Source organism: Lipotes vexillifer, unplaced genomic scaffold (assembly GCF_000442215.2).
Source record: "Lipotes vexillifer unplaced genomic scaffold, Lipotes_vexillifer_v1.1 scaffold394, whole genome shotgun sequence".
Taxonomy (NCBI): Eukaryota; Metazoa; Chordata; class Mammalia; order Artiodactyla; family Lipotidae; genus Lipotes; species Lipotes vexillifer.
The window spans coordinates 1,664,489-1,680,545 of record NW_006791731.1 but is presented as its reverse complement, the minus strand read 5'-3'; the positions used below and the strand labels follow the sequence as shown (position 1 = coordinate 1,680,545).

Sequence of the window (16,057 nt, the reverse complement as noted above, 5' to 3'; positions counted from 1 at the left end):
TGACCCTGGTCACACTCTCAGCCCTGACCCTGGTCCCACTCTCAGCCCTGACCCTGGTCACACTCTCAGCCCTGACCCTGGTCACACTCTCAGCCCTGATCCTGGTCCCATGCTGAGCCCTGATCCTGGTCACACTCTGAGCCCTGACCCTTGTCACACTCAGCCCTGATCCTGGTCCCACGCTGAGCCCTGATCCTGGTCACACTCTCAGCCCTGACCCTGGTCATACTCTCAGCCCTGATCCTGGTCACACTCTGAGCCCTGATCCTGGTCACACTCTCAGCCCTGACCCTGGTCACACTCTCAGCCCTGATCCTGGTCCCATGCTGAGCCCTGATCCTGGTCACACTCTGAGCCCTGACCCTTGTCACACTCAGCCCTGATCCTGGTCCCACGCTGAGCCCTGATCCTGGTCACACTCTCAGCCCTGACCCTGCACACTCAGCCCTGATCCTGGTCCCACGCTGAGCCCTGATCCTGGTCACACTCTCAGCCCTGATCCTGGTCACACTCTCAGCCATGACCCTGGTCACACGCTGAGCCCTGATCCTGGTCACACTCTGAGCCCTGATCACGGTCACACTCTGAGCCCTGATCCTGGTCCCACGCTGAGCCCTGATCCTGGTCACAATCTGAGCCCTGAGCCTGGTCACACTCTCAGTCCTGACCCTGGTCCCACGCTGAGCCCTGAGCCTGGTCACAGGCTGAGCCCTGAGACTGGTCACACTCTCAGCCATGACCCTGGTCACACTCTGAGGCCTGACCCTGGTCCCACTCTCAGCCCTGATCCTGGTCACACTCTGAGCCCTGACCCTGGTCCCATGCTGAGCCCTGACCCTGGTCACACGCTGAGCCCTGACCCTGGTCACACACTGAGCCCTGATCCTGGGCACACTCTCAGGCCTGATCCTGGTCACACTCTCAGCCATGACCCTGGTCACACTCTCAGCCCTGACCCTGGTCCCACTCTCAGCCCTGACCCTGGTCCCACTCTCAGCCCTGACCCTGGTCACACTCTCAGCCCTGACCTTGGTCCCACGTTGAGCCCTGGCCCTGGTCACGCGCTGAGCCCTGACCCTGGTCACACGCTGAGCCCTGACCCTGGTCACACGCTGAGCCCTGAGTCTGCTCACACTCTCAGCCCTGATCCTGGTCACACTCTCAGCCCTGGTCCTGGTCACACTCTCAGCCATGACCCTGGTCACACTCTGAGATCTGACCCTGGTCACACTCTCAGCCCTGGTCCTGGTCACACTCTCAGCCATGACCCTGGTCACACTCTGAGGCCTGACCCTGGTCACACTCTCAGCCCTGATCCTGGTCACACTCTCAGCCATGACCCTGGTCACACTCTCAGCCATGACCCTGGTCACACTCTCAGCCCTGATCCTGGTCACAATCTGAGCCCTGAGCCTGGTCACACTCTCAGTCCTGACCCTGGTCACACTCTCAGCCCTGACCCTGGTCACACGCTGAGCCCTGAGCCTGGTCACACACTGAGCCCTGACCCTGGTCACACGCTGAGCCCTGGCCCTGGTCACACTCTCAGCCCTGACCCTGGTCAACACGCTGAGCCCTGAGCCTGGTCACACTCTGATCCCTGACCCTGGTCCCACGCTGAGCCCTACCCTGTGTCTCATCTGGAGTCACTCATGCATGTTCACGTGTAGTCGTTCGCGTGTCATGTGCGTGGCAGTCTGCCTCCTCTTCCAGCCACACGTAACCGTCCAGCATGTGACACAGTCGTCTTGGAAAGTCTGAGTCAGAGGCTTCCTCCTACAGGGCAGACCCCCTACTGCCTCGCCCCCAGTTGTACACACACACACAGACTCAACATCTACAGCGGAGGCGACTGCTCACAGCGAGTCGCAAGGCCACCCCCCCTCACCCCCGCACACCTACGCCAGCCTGACCAGTGGCAATGAGGGCCTTGGGAGCAGGGCTGTTGAGGGAAAGGGGGACTTTGCAGAATTCTTAAATGTTTAGGGGGATGGAGGATGGGGGGGTGGATGGGGGGGTCGGTAGGGGGATGGATGGTTGGAGGGTGGATGGGTGGGTGGATGGAGGATGGGCTGGTGGTGACGGGTTGATGAAGGGCAGGAGGACATCCCTGGAGTTAAGCTCTGTGGTTCTGAAAGGACAGCTCCCTGGATCTCTCACTGGTAGAAGCCACAAATGTTTTGCAGTTTCCTTTTTAAAAACAGCCAAGAGTTACATAGAGCATAAAAGTCAGAGCTGGCAACATCCTCAGAAATCATTTGCTCTGCCCTCACTTGAAAATGGTGTAGCTGAGGCCCGGGGTGGGGACGTCAGGGCAGGCCAGGCCTGGGCCACACGCGCTCCACGGTGCTCGTCCTGCTACGCCAGCGTTTCTTTCAGGAGGTGTTTTGCCCGATACCAGTCCCACGTGGGCTCCAGGGAGGGCAGGGTTCTATGCCCACTGTGTCTTGTGCTCCCGGGTCCACACTCAAGTCAGCTATGAAGCTCTGAGAAGTCCTGCAGCAGCCTCCGCTTCAGTCGGGTTGGGGCGCTTGGCACCCTTACTCTGTAACTTGAGCCGGCAGAGCAGACGCTGGGACAGGCTGGTGGAGGGCGTGATGTTCCCGCAGAGTCTGTGGGGTCCTTTCCCGAAGCCTGAGCCCACTCCAGGCACCTTCAGAACCCTCTCATTTACTCACACAAGCTTTCCGTCCAGCTGAGGACCGGGACTCAGAGTGACAAGCCCAGGGTCGCCCCGTGGGTCGTGCGAGTCTGCGCTCTCTCCCCGCCCGTGCCGACCCCCAGCCCTGCTGGGTGCAGCTGTCCTGGGGGACGCTGAGGACCCAGGCCCAGCCCCCTCCCTGGGGTCCTTGCCCAAGTACGTGTCCTGGTCCCTTTAAGAGCCTTGCCCCTCCCCCATCCTTGGTTTCCTTGGAGAGGGCGGTGAGGGGCCAGGCCAAGGGGGGCAAGCGGAAGGGAGTCTTGGCAGGGTCCCCAGGTCGCTGTCAGCAGCCGGTTCCCAGCCCAATTTCTCCCACGCCGGCTGGTTCCTGATGGGGGCAGAGGAGGCCGGCAGAGGGGGACACGGAGGAGGATGGGGTAGGAGACGGCTCGACACAGAAGGCCTCCCTGGTGGCCTGGGTAGGCCCCGGGATCCACGTCATCAGTGAGCACGGGAGGGAGGTGGGGGGACATGCTCTGCTCCCCCCACCTCGATGGGGGCTGGGGCTGGGGGAGGGGTGCAGAGCTGCTCCCAGAGGCGAGACCACCCACCCGTCCTAGCCTCCGCTCTGGACTCAGCCCAGCCCCTTCCCCAGCGCCCGTCCCTTGTCTGAGCCGCCCCCTACATCGTCCTTGGGGAGCAGGGGGGCTGGCAGAGGCCCACGGTGGGCCTGCCCTCTCTTTGAGGGGCGTCTGAGCCCGGGGCCTGCGTGTCCCCTGCCGGGTTTGGGAGCTGGAAGGGACAGACAGCCATGAGGTCACGGCCCAGGGACAGCAGCTGTGCTCTGAACCTGGGGCAGTGAGCATCTCCACTGCCCTGCTGGCAGCCCAGCTCTGCAGCCACCGCCGGCCGCCCCATGGGCCCCCTCGCCACTCCCCTCTTTGGTGCCACTGGAGCACTTGGCGCCTTTGTCTGCGGCCCCCTCGCCCTCTTCTCCAGCCTCCAAAGCCACCTGCTCCTGGAGGCCTTTCTGCCTGTTCTGCATCCCCAGCCCTGTCCCCTTCCTCCCAGCTCTGACCCCCATTTGCAGCAACTCCGTGTATCCGCATGTTTGTTTCCCCGGCAGAGTGTGAGGCCCGCGCGCAGGACCTGGGTCTCCTCACCCAGCGTGCCACCTCCCCCGCCCAGCGGGCACACAGGAAGCCCTCGGGAGGGCTTATTCTAACGGCCCCTGCCCTCGCCCTCTTTTTCTTCCTGCTGGATAGAGCACTGCTTGGCCAGTGGCGCCCTGGTAAGGCGCGTCTGGGGAGGGGGGCAGGGTCCGGTGCCAGGAGCAGTCTGGGGGCGTCACAGACATGTGCTCGAGGGTCGGGGGGGGCTCCTGAGCGTGGGGGGCTTTCCGGGGCGGAGTCAGGGCCCACGAGTCTCCTGCTAGGCGTGTCCAGCTGCGTCCCATCCCTGTGCTTTCCCACCTCTGCGGGGCCCCGTGTGTCTGGGTGCCCCTGTGTCAGTGGTGTGGGTGTGCGCCCCTATGAGTGTGGTGTCCATGGAGACTCGAGGGTGAGGCGCCGGGGCTGACGGGTCAGGGGAGGCACAGGATGTGGCCAGCCCTGAGCTCCCGGGGGCTGCTGGATGGGAGCGGGGGCCACGCCGGGCAGTGCTGGGCGGCTCGGTGTTGGGAGGGTGCCAGGGTGCACCGGGCAGCTGCAGGTGGGGGCAGGTTGAGTCAACCACGTTGCCTTCCCTGGTCAAGTGGCCGAGGGGGTCAGCGGGGTGTGGCACCGCCGGGGCCTGGGGCTGGGCGGGGCCCCCTCAAGGCCTCGCCTCCTCCTTGCCTCCTGTGCCCGCACTGGTGATGGTGGCGCTGGGGAGACAAGGGGGAGAGCCTGGCGTTGCCCTCAGGGAGGAGGGGGCGCCCACGGGGAGGTCAGTGCCGGGCCCTGAGTGAACGGGGCAGTGCCAGGAAGTGGGGAGGATGCTCAATTCCCTCCTCCGCTGAGACCTGGGGTCTCCAAGAGGGGCCGCCTAAGGGGAGGGGGACAGCTGCCTCGTTGGGCCACTTGGTGCAGGGAGGGCGCAGTTCAGGACAGAGCAGGGGCCTCTCCGGGAAGGACCAGGCCTGGCTGGAGACAGAGGTACTTGAGGCCGCTCCTGGCAGGGATTTCATCTGTCTGTCTGTCCTTCTGTTTTCGATGTTCCTGAGCTCTGTGTCTTCATAGTGACATCAGCCCTCAGTTGAGCATTCACCCACACCCAGCACTTGGGCCCCCTTCGTCCTCCCAGGAGGAGGGGTCAGTGCGGGGGCTGCCCCTGCCCAGACCCTGCCACCTCCCGCAGGGCCCCCGTCTGCCTCGCATCCTCCCGTAGTCTCCCGCACGCCCCGGGCTGCCAGGCCTTTGCCCCCGCTCATCCCACAGTGTCACAGGGTCGTTCCATCCGCTCCCTGCACGGTCGTGTCAAATGGGGAGGTGCTTCACCTGGCACATGTTTGGGGCCCTGTGTGACATGGGGGGCGGAGCAGAGCTCTGACCTCCAGCCTGGACGCCAATCCTGGCCCTGTTCTCACTGACAGGTGACTGTGGGCAAGCCCTTTAGCCTCCTTGAGCCTCAGTTTCCGCGTCTGTCCAAGGGGCAGCTGCAATTCCTTGACAAGCTGTTGTGTTAAGGAGCTGGACCAGGAAATGCTCAGCAAGTAGACGCTGTCGTTACCCACCCCACCCCCCCCCGTTCCAAGAAGCCTGCGGGGGGACAGCAGTGAGCCACTCAGGCAAAGCACGTGCCCTCGGGGGCAGGGGGATGGGGCACGGCTGCCCCACGTGCTGGGAATAAGGGGCCACCTCTAGGAGTGGGCTTCCTGGGGAGGGGGAGCTTGGGCTGATCGTGAAGGGTGAGCTAGAGTCCCGGGGCAGGAGGGTAGTAGAGGCCCCCCATGCCCAAGGCGCAGTATGTGCAAAGGCACCGAGGCAGAGAGCATTTGGGGTGCTGGGGTACAAGTGGTCCAGTGAGAGGTGGGCCTGGGGGCCTCCGCCAGCTCCTCTTTTTAGGAGCAGAGAGGAGTGAGCTCTGTGGCCTTGAGGTAATCAAGCACAGGCAGAATGGGACTGGGTTTTGGAAGGAGAGAGTGACACTTCCTGGGCACCTGCTCTGGGCCTGGTCCTTCTGCCAAAAGTTCATTCCAGGTTCAGACCAGGCCCCAGACCTCACACAAGAAGCCTGAGGTTCGGAGTGGTGGAGAGGCTTGCGCGGGTCACACAGCCAGCTTGCGAGTCCTGACCCTGCAAAGCCCTGAACTTGGATGGCCCCAGTGATCTTGAAGAGGCTTGGTGAGGACAGGGCTGGAGGATTGCGGGGTCCCTGCCACTGGGACGGGCCTGGAGGGCACACAGTGACCCTCCTCCCTCGAGACACTTGCTTCCCTCCGCTCGGGGTGTGCAGTTGCTAGTTTCCTGAGGCAGAAAAGTCTTAATCAAAACCCCAGCTTGGGGCTTCCCTGGTGTCGCAGTGGTTGAGAGTCCGCCTGCCGATGCAGGGGATGCGAGTTCGTGCCCCAGTCTGGGAGGATCCCACGTGCCGCGGAGCGGCTGGGCCCATGAGCCGTGGCCGCTGAGCCTGCGTGTCCGGAGCCTGTGCTCCGCAACAGGGAGAGGCCACAGCAGTGAGAGGCCCGCGTACCACAAAAAAAAACAAAACCCAGCTTGCCAGGCGGCTCGGTGGTTTGCTGGTGTGGTATTGGGAGGGCAGGGTCTAATGTCCTCATCTCTGCAGGGAGCTGACTAGGGATGCGGGAGGGCAAGATGTGGGGTAGACACAGGAAAACTTGGCAGAGAGGGCAGGGGGACCGTGGGTGTCCGTTATCCTTTCTTGGCCTTGGTGCAGAGGCACCTGGAAATGGGGGATGACGCAACAAACTTGAGGTTCATCTTGGGAGGCAGGTGAACTCGGAGGTGCCTGGGGGGGGTGTGGTCACGGGTGGGATGGATAACAGCAATGGCGTGGTTGCCTGGGTACAGCCCATCATGGTTGATAGGGCTGGTGGTGAGGCCTCCTGCAAGACAGGTCCCGCCTACACGGTGCCCTGGACATGGCGGGTTGAGTGTTGGTGATGGGGGTTACCATCACCCTAGTGTTGGTCCACAGACATGGTGCCGGTTCAGAGGTGATGGCAGTCAGGGCGCTATTGCTAACAGCGGAGGTGAGGCTGGTGACCATGGTGATCATGTAATTGTGGTGACCAAAAAATGGAGAAATGGTGGTGACATGGCAGTGATGATTGTGCTGTTGGTGGTGAGAGTGACGGCATTGGAAATGGTGTGTTGTTGATGGTAGTGACAGTGGTGGTGATGATAACGTTGGTGCAGTGGTATTGTCGCTGCTGATGGTGTGATTGGTGGTGGTGGTGGCGATGGTGGTAATAATGGTGTTATGGTTGCTGCTGTTAGCGTTGGTAACGGTGATGGCGTTGGTAGTGGAGATGGTGGTGAGGGTGGTAGTAACGATGATGCTGTTGATAACATAATGGTGGTGGTGGTGGTGGTGGTGATGATGGTGATGGTCGTAGTATGATTGTGTCATTCTCGATGCTGACGGTGGTGGTGCTGTTGATAATATAATAGTGGTGCTGAAGTTGATCGTGTTGGTAGCGGCGATGGCAGTGATGTGTGGTAATGACAGTACTGAAGACGTTGGTGGTGATGGTGGTAGTAATGATTGTGCTGTTGGTGCTGGTGGCAGTGTTAACAATGTTGCTGATGGTGGTGACACGGTGGTAATGGTGGTGCTGATGGTGGTGATGGTGGTGATGTCGTGGTAATGATGGTCTGATGATAATGGTGGTGGTGGTATTATTGTGTCATTCACGATGCTGGTGGTGGGGCTGTTGATAATGTAATGCTATTTCTTTTTCAATGTAGTGATTGTATTTTTTTATTAATTTTTATGGGAGTATAGTTGCTTTATACTGTTGTGTTAGTTTCTGCTGTACAGCGAAGTGAATCAGTCATACATATACATATATCCCCTCGTTTTTAGATTTCCTTCCCATTTAGGTCACCACAGAGCACTGAGTAGAGTTTCTTGTGCTATACAGCAGGTTCTCATTAGTTATCTATTTTATACATAGTAGTGTGTGTATGTCATTCCCAATCTCCCAATTCATCCCACCCCCTCTTTCCCCCTTGGTTCCCATACATTTGTTCTGGACATCTGTGTCTCTCCTTCTGTTTTTGCAAATAAGTTCATTTATACCATTTTCCTAGATTCCACATACGAGCAATATTATATGATATTTGTTTTTCTCTTTCTGACTTACTTCACTCTGTATGACAGTGTCTAGGTCTATTCACATGTCTGCAAACAGCCCTATTTATTTTATTTTATTTTATTTTTCTTTCTTTTTTTTTTTTTTGCGGTACGCGGGCCTCTCACTGTTGTGGCCTCTCCCGTTGCGGAGCACAGGCTCCGGACGCGCAGGCTCAGCGGCCATGGCTCATGGGCTCAGCCGCTCCGCGGCATGTGGGATCTTCCCAGACCAGGGCACAAACCCGTGTCCCCTGCATCAGCAGGTGGACTCTCAACCACTGTGCCACCAGGGAAGCCCATGCAAATGGCCCTATTTTGTTCCTTTCTATGGGTAAGTAATATTCTAGTGTATATATGTGCCACATCTTCTTTATCCATTCCTCTGTTGATGGACATTTAGGTTGCTTCCATGTCCTGGCTATTGTAAATCGTGCTGCAGTGAACATTAGGGTACATGTGTCCTTTTGAATTATGGTTTTCTCAGGGTATATGCCCCGTAGTGGGATTCCTGGGTCATATGGTAGTTCTATTTTTAGTTTTTTAAGGAAGCTCTATACTGTTCTCCATAGTGGCTGTGTCAACTTACATTCCCACCGACAGTGCAAGAGGGTTCCCTTTTCTCCACACCCTCTCCAGCATCGTCTGTGGATTTTTTGATCATGGCCATTCGGGCTGGTGTGAGGTGATGCCTCACTAGTTTCGATTTGCATTTTCTCTAATACGTAGTGCTGGCATTGATGTTGATGGTGTTGGTGGTGATGGTGATGTTATTGATGTTGGTGGTAGTTTCAGTGAGAGCCATGAGGGTGGAGGTTGTGGTGACAGTTAAGGTGGTGGTGGTCTCAGCTCTTTGGGGGATTTGAAGCCCCCCCCCCACGGGAACCAGGACGCTCCCATGGCACAGTTTTTGAGGTAGACTGCAGCAGACAGGGTCAGACGCCAGCCCGAGGAGATGAGAGGGCAGGGTGGAGGGTAGAGGGGAGCGCTCACGAGGCCACACAGTCTGGGAGGGTGTCTTGGAGGTGGCAAAGCTGGGCCAGCTGAGGGTGGTGAGGTTTGGGGTCTCCTGGAGCCAGGAAAGTGCCTGTGGAGGTGCCCAGTGCCCAGCACAGGGCCTGAGCAGGCGGGCGAGGGACGTGCTTGCTGAATGAGTGAGTGATGGACCAGCCTGACCCCCAGCTGCACCAGCGGCTGGAGCGTAAGGGGGTGGGGTGTCGAGGTGCTGGCCCCTCAGCTGGTAGGGATAGGTGACAGGCTGGACAGAGCTGGGCCAGAGGTGCACCAGGCGAAGGTCTGAGTGAGGGGCAAAGGGCTCAGGTAGGGTTCCTGGGGTGTAGGGCTCTGAGATGGGAGGATTTGGCAGGTAGGCTGAGGTTTAGCGGGACCCTGGCCCTCCCAGGCCAGATGACTTCCTTGCGAGGCTGGGGAGCTCAGGGTCCCAGCCTCTCCAGGGGCCCTGGTGGCCTTGCCCAGGTGGGTGGGGTGGGTCAGGCGAAGAGCTGCTGAGCCCTGAGGATGGCCAGGTTTCTAGCCTGGGGGCAGGCCTGCGGCCAGAAGCCTTGACTCAGAGCGTGGCTGGTGCCAGGTGGGAGCCAGGAGATCGGCATCGTGGCATCGTGGGGAACGTGAGAAGCCCTGGAGGCCCTGGTCACAGCCCCATGGATGCTGAGCCAGCCTGAGACACTATCAGTGCCACGAGAGCCAGCCCCACAGGGGCAGGGACGCAGGCCTGCAGGGGCATGGGTCTCACCTGGCAATGCACTCAGCAAGACCCAGGTCAGGCAGATATCCATTCCCCAGGGTCCCCAGGGCCACAAGCATTGCCCCCGGGCCCTGAGCCAAGAGGGGACGGAGCTGACCTGGGCTTGCCCTGGGGGTTCTCGCAGGCCAGTGACCAGATGGGGGTTGGGCACAGAGCAGGAGGTTGAGCAGACTTCCTGGAGATGGCAATGCCCCGGGGGAGCCCCGAAGGACAAGGCTGAGTCAGCCAGGGGGCAGGCGGGTGTGTGGTCAGAGGGACTGGTCAAGATCAAGGCCTGGAGGCAGGAGAGGGCGCCTGTGTTCTGAGTCACCGGTGGTTCCTCTGGGCTGGCGCATGCAGGCAGGGCTGCCAGGGCTGGGATAGCGGGGGTGAGGGGGTGCTTGGGAGTCATGATGAGCTCCAGCCGCTGGGTGAGGTAGGAACCAAGAAGGGAGCCCCAGCATGGCAGCAGGGTAGGACCTGTTGCAGGAGCCAGGTGCAACGCTCAGGAACTCACGGCTTATCCAGGCAGGCTCCCTGGAAGAGAAGGCTCAGCACAAGCCTTGGTCTGTGGGTCAGAGGTCAGTAGGCAGAAGTGGGAGGTAGGCACCCTGGATGTGTGAAGCGTGATTCAGCAGGGCTTGTGCCTGGAATGTGTGGTTTGGGGAGCACGACGGCCAGTCTGAGGAGTTTTCAGGGGCTCCTAGAAGCCCCTGCCTGCAGAGACACCTTGCCCACTCCCTGTTCCCTCATTGGGGTGAGCTGTGCCCACTCTGGCTTCTCTGCTGTGTGGGGGGACACCTGTGAGTCACTCACACTCCAGTGTGAATTAGCCCATCAAACCCCAGGGGACCCTGATGCACACAGTCCCATAATCGCACCTGATTCGTGGGCAGACAGGAGGCATCCTGAATGCGGCGAAGGCCCTGGCTCAGCGGCCGGCGGGGGGCTCTCCACGCACCCTCTGTTACTGCCCCCTGATGTCCCACGAGTGTGCCAGGGCCTGTGCTGGGCATTGTGTCCCTGTGGTCTCCCTGGACAGCATGTCGGGGGAAGATTTATGCCCACTTCATAGGGGAGGCAACTCAGCTCTGAGTGGCTGGTAGGGAATTGGCCCAGAGGTGGGAACAGGCCTCGGGTGCCCAGTTCCTCCTCCCGGGGTGGGGATGGACGAGCACGTCCAGGCACGGCAGGGACTGGGACGGAGGGGTGCCATAGGCCGAGCCTCCTCCCAGGGCCTCCGACATGCCTTGGCCCCCACCCACCCTGAGCCCCAGGGGAGGTGCCCTGCGGGGTCTCCTGAGCTGGGTGGGGGCCAGGCTGCCTTCTCTGAGCCACCTCACCTGGGCACTAGGATAAGGTTGTGGCTCTGGCACAGGTGCTGAGTGAGGTGGGTCTGCACTGGGTGCGAGTTGCGGGGAGCTGGGCTTCACAGTCTGAGTATGGCTGGAGGGGAGGCTCAAGGGGGAGAGCGGGGAGGTTCAGGGAGGGGTGGCCAGTCCCCAGGGGCTGTGGGTCCCTGAGTGAGGAGGGAGCCGGGGGAAGGTCTTGAGCAGAGGATGACGCGTCCTGGCATATTTCAAATGGTGGCGCGGGGACAGGCGGTGGACGGCAGGGCGGAGGCTGGCAGTGGTGGGTCCCACCAGGGTGGTAGCCACAGCATGGGGAGCAGAAGTGAGACTCTCAGTGCATCTTGCAAGGAAGGTCAGTTGCTGATGGGTCTGTAGGTATGAGAAGGAAGGAGGGAGGGAGGGTCCTGGAGGCGGCCGCCAGGTTGGAGCAGTAAAGAGGGGCCTTGCTTGTCCACCCATAGCAAGTCCTGGCTGAGCACTCCGACCCCACTGGGGTGCGGGCAGCGGGGTGAGCCAGCCAGGCCCCAGTCCTGCCCTCCCAGAGGAGGATGCAGGTGGGAGCATCAGGCCATCACATGTGGCGGGAGAACCGGGCCGAGGTGGCAGGACCCGCGGATGGAGGCCACGGGTCAGGAATGGCCTCGCCGTGAGAGCCAGGGCTCTGGCCCGTGGCTGTGGCTGTGGAGGCGGAGCCGTCCAGGCCAGGCCCAGCTGGCGGGTGTGCAGGGCATGGACAGCCACCGGAGGGGCCACGTTCACCATGGCGGTGACTGGCCTAACACTTTCTCCAGGAGCACCTGGGGCCGGGGAGGCCAGAGCAGGAGGCAGCTGCCCAGGGAGCGACGTGGGTGGGTGAGGGTGGCGTGGTGGTGGAGGGAGGATGCATGGTGTATTCAGGACTGACCCCAAGGCGTCCAAGGGGTCGGGGGAGGCAGAGGAAACTCAGGTCTCAGCTCAGGGTCAGGACGCACAGTGGGGCCCCGTGTGGAGGGGTGCCAGCTCAGAGCTCAGAAGTGGAGCAAAAGGGACAGGAAATTGTCCCTTGGGTTTGGTGACTTGGAGGCTTTGCTAGGAGCAGGGTGGGAGGAGCCTGTGGTGAGGAACTGGTGGCCTGCAGAGGGGTGGGCGATGGCTGGACCTTCCTGGGGGCCCTGGTCGATGGGGGAGGCACAGCCTTTCTCTGGGAGCTCTGATCTGAGGGGCCCAGGGCCCCCTGCAACCTCCCATCAACTCAGGCAGGGAGGGGCTCCCACCCTCCTCGTGCTGGCAGGGGCCCCGGCTCCAGCTCCTTCTCTCGCCCTGGACCTGGGGGGTGGGGAGGCGCAGGTGGGTGTCACTGACCCAGATTCCTCGGGCCTGGGCCTGGGAGGGGGGCGTGGCTCTGTGACCCAGATATTCCAAGTTTCTGAAGCTCAGTCAAGAGGCAACCAATGGTCTCCCACATGTGGGAGTGTGTGTGAGGAGGGAACGACCTGCCTGTGTTGCAGAGATGGTAACAGGTGTCACCTGCAGCAGGAGGGATTTCGGTCAGACATGGTGAAGAACTTCCAGATGTTGTGGGTATAAGAGGATACGTCCTAGAGGTTTTGTTGAAGAAAGAGGGCTGAGGGTCCCCTGACCTTTCCCAGTTCAGGGTGTGCCTAAGATGCAAGCGAGGGTCCACCGGTCAGGGACCACCGCCCACCTGTCCTGCTCCAGCCAGCCCTCAACTGATGCCCAGCACAACACAGAAAGCACAGCTAATGGCCTGGGAAAGCTCCATTGACCGAGCTCTGCCCTGGTGTGGGATGGGCCTTAGGCAGGCCCCCCCTCCGCCTGGTCTGGGCCTTGGGCCATCCTTGAGGGTCCCTTTCAGATTTGCTCCGCAGAGTTCAGTGGCTCAAATACTGTAGGCCTTGTAGGTTGGTCAGACAGATAAAAATCTGGAATCCTGGCCCTCCTGCTGTCTTGCTGCATGGCTTCGGGCAATCATACCACTTCTCTGAGCCTCAGTTTCTATATCTACACAGCTGAGTTGAGGATTATTGCAAAGATTAAATGATAAAATGCACAGGAATCTATTAATATTGAGGTGAGGTGGGGGAGGGGACGAGGAGAGGGTCCCTGTGCCTGTGTCGCGTGTCAATGGCCTGCCAGAGCCAGGGGGACTGTGGAGTGGGGAGAGGCCAAGGCCAGGGAGCCTGCACTGAGGTCCTGCAGGGTCTGGGTGAGCCCAGAAGCTGCCCACCTCCCAGGCTTCCAGCCCCAGCAGTTGGTCCTCTGGACCAGGGGCAGACGCCTCCTCGTGCCCTCTGTGGCCTGAGGCTGCAGGGGCAGGCCCTGGCCGAACCTGTTAGCAGGGTGGGCCCTGCTCCTCGTTGTCGCCTCCCCTGGGAGGCTGATAAGCTAATTAGTGCCCATAGCAGGAGTGCTGTGGGGCTAACCAGCAGCCTGGGCTGGCCATCTCCCAGGAGGTGGCCAGCAGCCGTCAGCCTGGCGCCCTGCAGACCCGCCAGCACTGCCTGGGAACCTGCCAGCCTACCGGCCCCAGCCAGCCTGGCTCCCCTCACCCCGGCCCTTGGGGTGCTGTCCCTTCCCAACCCTCCCAGCAGCCTTCAGCAGGCGGAAAAGATGGGTTCGGGATCCCCCCCGCCCAACTCAGAGTAGGAGGGCTGAGGCAGTGTAGTGGCTGGACTGTGAGAACACTAGAGCTGAGATTTGAACCCAGGACCGGCCGGCCACAGACTCCTGCTCTTAGGAGCGGGCATGTGGCCAATGTCGTGCACAAGCCTGAGAGAGGGGGGCGCTGTCTCCAGGCCGGAACAGCCCACAGGCCTCCTCCCTGGAGCGTCCTGGGTCTTGGGGACTTCTGGCCTGCGCTTCTTTGGCCGTCCTGGCATCTGATCAGTGGCTTGCACGCGCACCCTAGGCGTGAGGATGGGGTGCTCTGGGGCCGGGAGGGACCAAGGGCAGCTGGGGCTCAGCACTCTATGCCCATTCTGCGTGGTGCTGGGGGATGAGGGGAGACAGGAGTGTGATGTGCGCAGCACAGCTGAGTGAGGCCTTGATAAAGCCCTGCTGAGGGTGCGGGGAGACCAGGCTGGATCTCCCAGGATTCTCCAGGGCCCCGCACTCCCTCTCCTGATCCTTCCATCCCCCAGGTCTTGTTTCTGGTCCTGCGGTCATTGGGGTCTTCTTTTCTAGAGGAAGGAAGGGGAGAAAGGTCCCTACCAGGGCCTTAATAGCTTTGGACTTCTGCTCCACTCCACACCAGGGACGCCGGGTGTGCAGGATGGCGGCCCGGGAGGTGGGACCACACAGGCAGCCGAGCCCCTGGTCTCCATCCCAGGGGCTGCGGTCAAGGCTGTGGCCTTGGCCCTGGCCCTGCCTGGGCCCTGCTGTGCTGTGTAGTCAGGCACACCTCGGCTCCTCCCGGGGCCAGCATGGGTTCAGGTGGGCCAAGGTGGGAAGGCTCAGGCGGAGGCGTGGTCAGGAGCCAAAGAGGTGGAAGCTCCGGGGGCCCTCCCGTGGCATTCTCTATGAGGGCCCCTAAGATGGATGAGCTTTGGGCCCCCCAAACCCTGGCCCCCATGGGCTCAGGGGCCAGTGCTAGTGAGAGGGATGCCACAGAGCCCTGATGCACCCCAGGGAGCCGGGGCCTAGCCTCTGCCTAGCCGTCACCTTGGGCTTCATTTCTCCTCCTCTGTAAAACAGGGGCAGGCCCTTCCCCGTGGGGGGAAAATGAAGAGAGAAAAGCAGACTCGAGAGCATCCAGCGGGCCCAGAGTGTGTCCCTTCTCCCCTGGGGCCTGAAGCTCAGAAGGGAGATTGTATAACATCTCAAATTCAACAGAAGCTGCTCTGGGTTCTGGGATGCCCAGAGCTGAGACTCTAAGCTTTCCTAACGACGTTCTTGCAGGTGCTGAGCTGGGGGGCGGGGGGGGGGGGGGCTGTGAGGGGGGGGGGGCCTTGACGGTGTCCCACCGTCATCCTCCTGACCGTCTCCTCCCCATTTTAGAGATGACGAAACTGAAGCTAGGGCCGGTAGCTGACTTCCCAGGTGACACAGCCAGGAGGTAGCCCAGGATGGTTGCTTGCAAATCCAGGTGTTGAGCAGACGCCCGCTCAGTGTGTGGGGGTCAGGGCTCCCCTGGGAGTGCACACCCCCAGCCCGCCTTCCATACAGAGGGCCTGGGGTGGGGGAGACAGGCTGAAGGCTTTGGAAGGCACCTTGCAGCTCCCTCCTTCTGGGGCTGGGGCTGAGGGATCTAGGGCAGGCCGGGGGTGGACCTTTGCCGCAGAGACCTGGAATTTTCCCCCCCAAAGTCCCTGGGCAGACACCGGGTCTGAGTTATTTGGGGGCCGAGGGGGCTTTTTCGGCCCTGGGGTCAGAAGGACACCACTCCCAGCTGTGGCTCCCAAACGGCGGTTTCAGTCTCGACTCTTCAGCCTGGAGCCCTCCAGCCTGCAGGCCCAGGGCCCTGGGGAGGGCACTCCATGGGCACCTTCTGCGGGCGTGCCTGGCTGGACGCTGCCAGACAAGTGGGCCGGCATGGGGGTGGGGGACTTAGATCAACAGCGACTGGTTCGCAGAGTAGTTCAATCCGGCGCACTGAGGCCCTAACAAGCGCTGGTTTCAAGGGAACCAGAGCCACCCGAGCGGCAGACAGCAGGAGGGACCTGGGTCAGACAGCAGGGGGCACGCTCAGGCTGCTTCCCCGACCCCAGGGTGGGGGGTCGGGGAGAAGGCCGATCGGGGCCGGGGGAGGTGGCTGTGGGAGCGGGCCGGTCCCAAGGTCACCAGCGCGACGGGGGGGCCGGGGGCGGAGGCGCAGAGGCGCCTCTCATCTCGCCCCGGCCCGCGCGCGCACCGCAGGCTGCCGCGCCCCCCGAGCTGGCGCCCGGCTCCACGTGCGCCCACGCGCCCCTCCCGGCCCGGCGCTGGGGCGGGGCGCTCTCCGGGCGCGGGGCCAGGGCTCGGCACCCCGCCGGCCCCGCAGGCCCGCGCTCCCGCGAGTCGCTCTCCCGTGGCTCGGCGGCGGCCATG

General features: G+C 61.6%; 1 protein-coding gene across 1 annotated transcript in view; it reads left to right on the top strand.

Annotated features, from left to right (window-relative positions):
- ADGRB1 (adhesion G protein-coupled receptor B1) overlaps nucleotides 1–16,057 on the top strand; it is a 73,610-nt gene that overhangs the window by 29,143 nt on the left and 28,410 nt on the right. The window lies entirely within an intron of this gene.